We start from the raw sequence: 12171 nt of genomic DNA, 5'->3' as shown, positions 1-12171 counted from the left end.
TATGAGCCAACCACTTTATTCCATAAACAGCCTAAGTGAGCCTTCTTTAAGCTGTCCTTAGACAGCATGGCTGCGTTGCAGTGATCTTGCCTCGAGCTAGCACACCTCTCAAGGCTGCTCCTTGAGGCAGAGAGATCTTTCTACTAATGACAAATCTTTGGATGAGTCCAATTCAATATCTCTCTAAATTGCAACTGGACTGTACACGAGTGACACTTGCCTTGAAGCTGCGACACTTCTCAAGGTTTGGGATTCTTTACTTGAGGCTAAAAGATCTTTCCATACAAAGACTGAGAGAGCCCTTATTTGCAACAGATCTTCGGTAAGTAAATAATAAATTAGTACTAATGAAATCCATGTAGCTAATTCCTTTAGACATAAACCATTGTCCGTATCTTAGTCTAAGATTGGACCTAGCCTCACCTAAGCTCCATGAGGAATTTAGAAAGGAATGGGTCGACTCTGAACCTCATGACTCAACAGGAGGGTGTCCCTTACTCTTTTGCATCTTCAGTTTCTATGTAAATCATTCTAGCTCAATTCAAACTTGATTTTCCTTTTTATGTTTCTTCCATATAAGAAGTAATAGAGTGAACCTATTTTTGTGCTAGTTTCTATGTTTTATGTAAGTAGTGCCTGTGTTTCTAGCCTATTTTAGATTTAGGCTTCTGTGGTAATTGTTTGTAACATGAGGGCTACAAGTGCAGTGAAAAAACACAGAAGGAAACTCTGCATAGATTGATTTCTTTTCTAAAGTGACTGTAATTCTACTAATGAAATTTACTGGGGCAATATCTCAAGTCTTAGGATTTCCAAGTTTGACTCAGATTCTGAAGGCTTTCTAGACCAGTATGCTTCAGGGGACACAATACAGAAGTTGTGTGTCCTTTGTTAAGAAACTGCAAGAACTGTGAAAAAGGCGTTGCAGTGTTCTACCACAGTTTGCAAAAGCAACTGAAGAGCTTCGTTTCCGTATGGAAAGAATGCTTGAGGAGAAGGCTACCAGGAGTATGGAAAAGTATCTCCCTCCCCAGTGGGGATAAAAAAAAAATAAAAATTGATCTTTATGTACAGAAAGTTAAAGACATGAAAGCTGCTCTATTTTTGAAATTTCACACCCATCAACTGCTTAGTTTGTAGGGAAAAAATGGGAATGTATGTTTACTTTAAACTCATCTGAGAGCACAGCCTACTGCTAGAGCCACTACTGAGCACCTCTGTATCTGTATGTGCTGTGTCCGATTACTTCTGGGGGAAAAAATGTGAGGGATTATCAAACTTAAAAAACTTGAAAATGAAAATATGGTAGAGGTTGGTCAATTTTTAGGAAAGGCAACTTTTAAGAAAGTCCTTTAAAATCCATTTGACCTCATTGCATGTTTTTCCGCTGATTTATTTGAAGTCTTCTCTCCTAAATAAGTCTTTGCTCTCTGGACAGCCATTCAGAAATGAAATACTCCTTCTTGCTCGCACTTTTAACTATTTCTTCTGATCCTTCACTTCATCTCCTGCTCATGCAGTCTTCAATATACCTGTATTTCTTACTATTGTGTCTCATTGCTTATTCTGGAACCCTCTCTTTGAAATAAATCCTCTAACCTTCTCTTTCTAATGTCTGATGACCACATCAAGCTCCTCACCAGCTTTGCTCATAATCTTATCTTTTCTGTCATTGACTGTGTAAATCTGTTTCTGTCACAGACGAACTGGCTTCAGTCCTATTCTTTGAAAGCTTCTGCAAAGCTTGCTGGCTTTGCTTTATCCTGTGGAGCTGCAATGTAAAATTGCCTGCTTTCTGCATTCTTTTCCTCACAGTTCAAGATTCATGCTTGAACCTGGTCTATTTAAGAGAGCAAAATATTTTTTCTCTCCACTTTTGCAAGTGTACCAATTTTAGACTAATTTAATTTTTGTTTAGTTTGTTGTTTGGGTTTTTTTTTTCTTTTCCAATTATGCTAATGATTGCCATTACTTCATGGAAGTGACTATATATTTAATTTAATCAGGTTATCTGAATGCTAAAGATGAGCTGAAATATTGGTTCTCAGCTGAAATGTTGGTTCTCGATCTAATTCAAATTCCAAGAATTCCAATCTAATTCTTGGATTAGAATCCAAGGAGGCTAATTTTCTAGGGAGCTACTGCTGAGCTGTTGGTATTGTGTTCGCTCATGCAATGTATCTCTGCTTTGTGAATATGTTTCTGTCCTCCTACATGCCTTTTTTATTCACTTAAATGCTATCATTATCACTGTGAGCAACTTGAGTTTACTGAGTGTAACTTCAGTGTTTAAAGCCATTTGTCCAGATACATTGCTCCGAAAGAACTCCATAGAGAGATGGGGTGCCTCTGATCAACTTCTTTGCAGCTCTCTCCCTAGGCAGAGTTTCTTCATATAATTCATGATGATTGTTCCAGCAAAGCTGTGCTAGCTTTCAAAGATTTTAATTTCAGTTCTTCCAGCTAATGGCATTAGACCTCACTTGATTTTTAAATGTGCTTTCCTGCACTTAGTGTAACATCTGGCATTCCCAAAATCTTTTTCATAATTTCATGTACATTTAAAATGTTATTTTCTAATCATTTTTGGTTTTAAAAAGGATTTTAATATGGTCTACTTCTGAAAAAAAATTCAGAATAAATAAGAATTTGTAGTAGGGATTAATACAAATGTGTATTAGAAAAGCAAAGAAATCAGTGAGACAAGACTAATCATCATTTTGATTATCAGTAGAAGATGATTAAAAAACAAAGGATTGTATGACAAGTTATGTTGATGCCATGTTTGTGTAGCCAAATGTTTCAGCTTTATAAATGAAAAAGCCTAAGCAGCTTACAGTGAGACAAAGTAATCGTTCAAATTGCAAACTTAAGAATTTTGATTTACATACTTCACCAAGTTGAGTCTATTGTAACTTAAAATACATAGGGAATGATTCACTCTAGTTGAAAACCAGCATGTAATATTTCAGCTATTACAAAATTGCTACTTGTTTTACAAAAGTGTTAATGCCATTAAACCATCTCTTTTGAGGATAAAAGCTCATGACTAGTACTGTTTATAATCCAGCAGCTAGTAAGAACATTTTTTTATATGTAAATGGTGATTTTTTTGTTTTACTTTTTGGTTTATATAAAAGTAAACAGAGTTGATTTCTCTGACTAATAATTAGATGTTTTTGATCAAGAGCTCAACCCTACAAATATTTATCAGAAAGTATTTACTGTTCTTATCGCTTTCATCGTCAATGGGACTTTGTCTACTGTAAAGATTAAGCTGAATAGTAAGCTTTAGCAGGCTGTATACCTAACACTAGAACTTGTTTTTCTAGAATATTATTGCAAAAAACAGAGTGGTACACATTCCACCTCTGTCATAGTTATCTCATCAAAGAACAGAGCTTGGGCTGATCATCACAATTCATTTCCCATCCTTTCTTTTTGGGAAATTTCACTGAAGCAAGTTCAGGTTAATGTGACAGTGAATTTGTTCTTACTGAAGGATTCCTTCAGGTGTCTGGCTCATACTCAGCTTCTTTGTCAGAGGCGTTGATGAGCATGCTAATTTGTTCTTAATTTTGGTGGATATTTCTGTTTATGTTTCTTTACTGCTTCCTCTAATTGCTTTACTAACTGCACTCAAAAATGTTATTTTTATGATAAATCTAAATTGTGGGGCTTTATTTTGGTTTAGTTAGTTTGTTGGTTTGGTTTGGTTTGTTTTTTTTTAAAATGATAGCAAAACCCAAGCCCAACATTTTAATAGAGTCATTCTCATTTTTCTCATTTAGTTTTTCAGAGAGGACACTGTATCTAACACATGGGCATCTGAAGTGCTTTTACCTGTAATCTGTTTCTCTGCTTTGTCTAGCAGTAAATCACAATATCGACATCAGTGTGATACCCTGAATGCCTTAACAGTTGCTCTTAAAATACCACAACAGTTTCATTTAGTTTTGTAAGTGCCGTCTTTGGCACACACTATAATAGTAACCCATCAGGGATGGTTTTAAATTAAGATTGTCAGGTACTTTAAGATTATGTGACATTCCCCTGGACCATACACTTTTCCTTCAGACAGATATGTTCATTCACTGTCTTCATGAATGTTTGGTCCTACACATCCTGAATTCTGAAAACCAAACCAAACCAAACCAAACTAACATATACCCTCAAAATCCCATCAGGTTTGTTGGGTTTTATTTTTTGTCTCTAAGTTTACTAATAGATTTGCTTGGCTAATACATGTTGATATAAAACACATCAGGTGTCATCAGTCTAGTTCCCAGTCATTCTTATTTATCTTAGTTTAATTATATTAACATGAACTTTTTTAATTTCGATATTAATTTAAATTAATGATATTGAATCTAATGTTCCTCTTGTGGTCTGCTGTGAATGAACGAATATTGAAGAAAATGTAGGTTTGGTTTTTTTTTAAAAAAAGACTTGAATCCACTATTTTTCCAAAAAAAATTCGACTAAAAGATAATCCGTATGTAATTTCCAACAAATTAAAATAAATAAATATTAAAAAAATAGTAGTAAAACCTGAAACAGATATATCTATCTTTGTAGCTCCTTGTCTGTCTTAGCAGTAACCAAATTCAAAAATTCAATCCAAAATCTGACTCACTTACAAAATCTTGGTCTCCTCTTGCTACTCTGGATGTCTCAGGTGGTCAGTGGAGGCAAAATTTATAGATGTAGATTTTCAGCTGAGAACTAATCTGAGGTAAAAATAATGGAACAACAGACTGGTGAAGGTGTAAATTTGAACTAAAATAAGAGGAAGAAAACATGAATCCCTATTTTAGAAGTAAAATTTTAATGAAATGTGGGGTCTGCTTGGCATCTTGTGCAGACTTCTGTTAAACAGCTTCTATCAGAGGTAGGCCAGTATGATTCCTGTCATCTGGAGTTTGTTTGCTCCTTGAGAGCACCATCAGCTACATCAATGTAACCTGGATAAAACTTGAATCCTCAGGAGCCACCTTTCCATTCTGTTTGCTTACTACCTTGCATGCCCACTGGTATGCCAAATCCTGTAGCAATCAGGGACTTAAAATTCTGACAAAACCATCCCTAAGCAATATCACCATCAAGGCTCTGAGCCTTATTCTATCACTCAGGCAAACCTGTTAGCAGCTATGACTTTATTTTATGATAAATATTTCCACTTTAAATGTAAAGACCATTCATGAAGTAGATCCTGGAAGAGCTTTTTGCTGGAATGACTAATATCAAATAACCAAACAACATTGCTATTGTGTGACTTAGCTGCTTGTCATAGCTGGAAGAACGAAAGGGTTGCTATCCAAGGAGTCTCTTTCATGGACATACAGTTCGGTGTTATGTATTTCAGCTAATGTACAGCATTACATATCACTGTAGTGTTGCATACATAACAGTACTCCCATTAAGTGACTTGTCAAATGCACTGTATCAGTCACGTCTCTTGATTTCCCAGTAGATCAACACCTCTTTCAGTTCTACGTTCTCACTTCTTTCCTTTTTTAGGCATGTACATGCAAAACTCAGCTGCATCAGATATAATACAAATACAGTTTTCTTTCATAGATTTTATGGTCTTCTCTTTCTTCCTGTCACTGGAGAGATGATTACCTCTAAATTTGAAAATACAGTATAGTTAAAGATTAAAGAAAAAAACACTAATGCTTTTGTTGTAACCCTGAAGAAAAGCAAAATCACATTAACAATAAAGGCCTCATTTATTATTAAAGAATTGTTTTACTTGCATTTAATTAATCAGATTCAATTCATTTTAATTTAAGAAGCTGTAATTTTGTGTAATGGAAGTATATTCAGTAACCCAATATTTCATCTGATAAACAAAGCCTACCTTCTGATTAACCCTGAGGGTTTTTTACCTTTTAATTTTCTTTTTTTTTAACCCAAAATCAGAAACCAACAACTACAAAGAGACCCCTTTTGTAGTTATTTTATCATTAATAGTACGTTTTAAAATGCTTAGCAAGAATGTTTAACCAGAAGGCTGATTTTTGTTCAAATATGTATTGTGTTATTCATGGGTTTGATGATATCATAACTTATTTTATTTGGGATATCTTTGCAGTTGCATCCATTAAGGAATAAAATTTTAAAAGAGTTTTACATAGTTTGTAAGACTTCCTCGGCCACCAAATCTATTTTATTTTACTACAAGCAATAAGTATTAAACTGTTTGCATAAATACATATAATTTACTCTTGACTAAATAACCCCTTTTCCTTCTCTAATATTTACCTTCCTGGTATACTTATAGATTTATATTTAAATGTAACAATAATTTTGCTTGACTAAAAAAGCCAAGCTCTTATAGTTTGTTAATATTTCTAAATATTCTTCTCTGCTATCATTCCTATTCTAGGAATCTGCCTTCTGTGAATATATCCTACTGAAGATTGACAAGATACTTATTTTAGGACAGGAGACTTTAAGGATAATGTTGCACCAATGGTACCAAGCCTTGTCCATTTAGAATAAACTGAGCTATTGACACAAAGCATTGCCTTGTGGAGTAAATACATATCCATTGTGATATGTCATCAGCTAATGAAATTTAAGGTTTCCTTTCACTTGTCTTCAGCTGATTTCTCCTTAATCATCAGTGTAGTGTCCTCGTTTTGGCTGACATAATTTTCTTCCTAGTAGCTGGTTCTCTGGTACCATTCAAATTCAGTTGGAACCCTGCTGCCAATCCTATTCTTTCTCAGTGATCTCCTATTTGCTATTGATGAGACGTTTCTGTCTTTTGTTGTTAACATGCCCCCAGTTTTACATAAAATTTTTAACAAAACATGACCAAAGATCTTTCCCAACACAGGATCCTGGAGAAACCCACTTAATAACATCAAAACTGTCCTGTCAAACTTATACCATGTTTAGACGGTTTCTTACCTACTGAAGAGTTCTAAATCCTATCTACCTTCTATGGTTTAATTTGTAGTTTCTTGGGTCATGCCACAGAAATTGTTTTGCTGAAGTATACCGCATCTACATAAATCACATTTTCCAAGAGTTAGTTTACCAAAGAAAATAATTCAGTTTATGTGACATGATTTACTTCGTGTGCACCACTGTTTCATTTAATCTCTCTTTCTTTTACCTGTATGATTCTAATTATTTACTTCCACATGTGTTCCCTGGCTTATGTACAGTTCAAGTTGTATTCCAGGTTTTATAGCTCCAAGATGCTTTTGCTTCCTCCTCATAAAAACATCCCATTTCTGATTTCTAGTCACAGGTACAGAATGTCATAGATTTATTAAGCATTCTTGCTTCTGAAGTTGCAATTTCTTGTGCTAACTCCTCCAGTGTTCTTGGATGAGGATTATCCTGTTCCTTAAACATGTGTATGTCAAGATTTTCCTAGTGAGATGGAAGGAAATATTCATTTATCTGCATCTTTTCTTGTTCCTTATGTCCACCTGTTCTACATCATCAGTGATATTGGAAACAGAGCAAAATATTCATTTAGTCAAGGACTCTACCCAGATTATCATTAATATTTATTCCTTTCTCCTTGCAGAGCAATCCCATTTTTTTATCTCATTCTCTTTTTATTAATATGGCTACAAAACATTTTACTACCTGTTTTAATTTCCTCTGGAAGGTTTAATTCATCATTTGACAGTTTTTTCTTTTTGTCTATAATTTTGACTTCCAAGACTTAGCTCTTTTTGCTGGCCAGTCTCTTTTTCCTGTTCTCGTAGCTTTTTACTTTTACCAAGCACAAAGTGAATTAAAAAGGAAATAACGTGTCAAGGATTTTTTTTTCCCCTCCACAACTTCCCCACTAATTCTTATACAAAGTATCTGGGTGATTTTTATTATCTTTGCAATATGTCTAACCAAGATATTACAAATAAATATATTTTCTACCAGTAATTTTAATAACTCTTTCTGTGAATGCAAATGAAATAATCTCTCATAGTACATGAGATGCAGTACCCATACATAGATATAACAAATATTGGGATGTTAGAAACAAGCATCTAATAGATGAAAAGCTAGCAAACCAAAGCAACTGAGCAAAGAGGACAAGTATATAATAACACTTCACATGGAAAGTGAGGAGCTGCCTCAATGCATAAAAAAGTATGTATTCTTGTAACACTAAGTAATCTGGGTGTGTCTCAGGTTGCAAAATGTTGTTGAATCATTACACAAACCCAGGTAGTACAGTGGTCTTAGAAAAAGAACTCGTACCTTTTTATTATCCCAGATACAGATCACCAGTCTGGGTCTTGTTAAACAAAGTTTCTTCTGTGAAGGACACCTTACTATCACATCCTGCTATTTTTTCCCACTATTAAAAAAAAAATTAAAATAAATGTGTGCTTTACATATAATGAACAAGCTGCTCATATATTAATAATGATAAAAGAATAACATAACATTGATTTATGTATGAAGTAACATATCCTGTCAATGAAAGAATGATTTTGATTTCTGAGTCTACTGAAAACTGTGCTTTTCAGACTCCAGCATACTGACCATTTTCATCTGTGGATTGATGCCAGGAATAGTGAGCATTATATTCTGCATTACATTTATTTCCAATGAAAAACTAAAATAACTCCTCCTTTTAGGAAGCTTTTCTCATACATGAAATTTATCACTCATGTTTCTTTCCAAATGACAGATCTAAAAAGACCGCAGCTGAGATTCAATCTGAGGGTAAGCCCCCTCATGCCAGGCACCTCAATATACATTTCAGTTGAAAAAGCCGGTGGACTCAGTATGTAAAGCCTAGAGTGAGGGAGAGCTGAATGGGTGCACATACAACTTCATCCTGTGCTAGGTCTAAGCTGGAGTGTCTTGTGCCATTAGACTGCTATAGAGTATGTAAGACACTTACACAGAGCTGACAGATATTTACCTTCTCTTATAGGAGATTTGGGCTTTTTTGGAGCAGCTTGAAGCCAGGAGGAATAAACTGGCCACTAAACAGTTTTGTTAAGGTAAGATTAATTACATCATCAAAGTTAAAGTGAAATTGAATCCTGTCTTATGTAAAGGGCAACACTAAGAAATAATTTCTTAACATCAAGTTAGATATGTTAAAATATATTTTAAAGTAAATACATTCTGAGGTCTGAATTCCAATAGGGGCAAACTTTAATGTCCTGACTAATTTTTATTTCCAAATAGGAAAAGGTGTCTTCACATTATTGGAAGGAAGAGCACAAAAAAACCTTGAGAAAACAAAATGACTAGACTCCATATGATGGAAAGCACAGCTTGTTCTTACTATGTGACCAAATTGCTAGCAGGTGAAGGAATTGGGAAAACTGAAGAAAGTCGGACAAAGATCAGAAACAGTAGATGCTGATAATTTTTCCCTTTCTGTATTCATCCAGCTGTCAAACCTGCATACACAACTCCACCACAACACTGAACATATATCACCTAAATATTCTGGGGAGAGACTTCTACTATATTCAGTCAATATATAAATAAATCATCTATATCTATACACTACAGACATTCAGGCAGCTTGTTGCTTTCATGTTATTTTCATGTTATAATTCAGTAATTATATTTTATATTTAAGGTTGTTTGAAACCAGTAAGACAATCAATTAAATTTTTTCTGAAAATGTCAAGTTCTTTTTTTCCAAAAGGAATTTTTTTTTTTTTCTTAGATCAACTGGGAAAAAAAATGCACAAGATCCAAACCACTCGGGTCTAAAGCACTGCTTCATTTCTCTTGGCTGAGATGCACCATCGTTACAAATGCTAAGGAGAGGCAAGTAAGACCCAGTGGTAAAGAGAGGTCAACATGGCCCTTAAGATGTAAAGGATTGGTGGAGGGGAATAGAGAGTTGAAAGAGAAGGAATTACAAAAGTTCAAAACCACTGATGTAGAAAAGGCACATGGATGTCATAATTTCCTAATATACATGGGTAAGTCTGCTGGAGTCAGCTCATTGGAACAAAATTAAGATTGCTTAGTGTTTCTGAAGAACATAGTTTTTTCCAAAGTTTAGTTAATTCCATAAATTAAGAATTATTTAGCTTTTAAAGCTTTTTTTCTATTTAATTTTTGGTGAATATTTTCCTGCTGGTTCAGAGGAACTGGAATATAAGAACCTAGGAGCAATTAGGAAATGTGTTCTTGGTAGGAACCGTAGTAATTAAAAGTGAAGAAGTGATTGATTGTAATCTTCATAAATTGCAGATGGACTCTTCTGTTTTCAGATGAAGTTAGATATATAGAAGTAAGAAAACAATATCAACCCCTGTGCTGAGTTTGCACCAGTTAATATTTTCAGATGTAACAAATGTAATGAAGCAGAAATGATGAAACTTTCTACGTGAAAGCTAAAATTCACATTTGTTTAACTCTTTATTCCTGGTCTTCTGGTATCAAAAAGAACAAACAATTTACTTGTGGTTCTGTACAATTTTATGGATGCTTTGAGAAAAAAGGGCAATATAAATACAACACAAAATGTAAGAAGTATTCACGGGTTTACTTTGGTATTGGTGTTTTAGCGTTTTACCAGTTATTCGTGACTACCTTCTGGTGTTAAATCCCTTCTAAAGAGATTTATTAGTTTGGCAAAGGTACCTGGACAAGATTATTTTTATTTCTTGTTCTCTTGTCATGCAAAATAGTTTTTCCTTGTTGTTTCAGAAAACATATGGAAAAGAAATGTTGAATTCCTCAGCTGAATGAAGCAGCTGTTTGATGTTTACTCTTAATCACTGTTGGTGAGTAGACTTCTCCTTCATTTACTGCTCTTATCAATATTGTCCCCAAAAAGGTAATGGGGTTCTTTTTCTCATTCACCCCAAATTTCTAATGTACTATAGAAATTTGTTGCAAATAAAGATATTCCCCAGATTTTTGTAAAGTCTTTAATAGTAAGGAAGATAACAATGATAAAAGTGTTTTAAAATAGATTTATATTTTAAAATACATTTTTGTCATTGACCTTGATAATGTTTTCTGGACTTCGTGCCACAAAGCATAAGATTAATAAGATTTTTTGAGGCGTATATAAGGGTCACCCCTACAGATGAGTAACTGGTTGCATTCATTTGCGACATATACCCTAAGTGTTACTTAAATTTACTAGGCTATTTTAGAATTATATATTGGATTAGCTAAGTTTTAGATTTACTTACCTTTTCCTGTTTTCAGATGCTAAAATGTTAGTTCCAAAAAGCTTTTTGTAATACTAGGAAAAGTTTTTCCCCTATGTCCTTTGGCATGTCTCAGCATCTCATTTATTCCCAGAGTTTGATCAAACTTGATGACTTATTTATAGTAGGTTGTTATTGTGCTTAGTGCTGTACAAACTATGGACTCTGTTCCAAAAACCTCTAAATCAGATCCAGGCAGTCCAGTTGAACACACTGTACAATTGTTTCGTCAGTTCCTATTGAATGATAAAATTTCTTTCATTATTTTCTCTTTATAACCCAAGAAATGTAAAATGTGTCACTGTTTTCTAGTATTCATTCCATATCCTCCTTTCTGAAAATTGATATGAAGATTTGTTTAAACTGATAGCAGTAACTACCTCTTCTGTGAATAAATTACACTTCCCATTTCTGAGAGGTCCTACTCTTTTCCTCCTTGCTGACCTCTTCTTCTCCATGTACTTAAAAAAGCTCTGATTTATCTCAAACCCTCATGCAATCTGCTTTTCATTTTCTGCTCTTAATTTTCTTATCGTTTTTTGCACTCTCTCTTAACTTCATTTTACAATCTTAGTACTGCTGTGTAGCTGATGTTTTATGCCTTGTATTTCTTTTTTTCCTTACTTTTGATTACATTTTGGACTTTTCAGCTCATCCTCATTGACTTTTTACTCTTTGTATATGTACTTCAAGATTGCAAATGCGACCTTTGGGTATGCATTCATTTACCTCTTCACATTTTCCTTTTTTTTTTTTTTTGCTTCAGCTGTCAATATTTTTCCTTTAATGTTTCCATCATGTTAATTTTTCATCTGACGCGCTGCATTTCTCTAAATTCCTAAACATTTTGAATTTTTTTAACTAGTACTAGTTTGATTTCTCCTCCTAGTTTTGAAAGCAACTCTGGTATTTTCAATTATTTCGTGAATAAGCTTTCATGCCTCTAGCTAAATGATAAACTCAGAATTTGTTACAATTTTTTTTTTTAATATAT

Source organism: Strigops habroptila, chromosome 1 (genome assembly GCF_004027225.2).
Source record: "Strigops habroptila isolate Jane chromosome 1, bStrHab1.2.pri, whole genome shotgun sequence".
NCBI classification, from domain to species: Eukaryota; Metazoa; Chordata; class Aves; order Psittaciformes; family Psittacidae; genus Strigops; species Strigops habroptila.
This window is presented reverse-complemented; position numbering follows the sequence as displayed.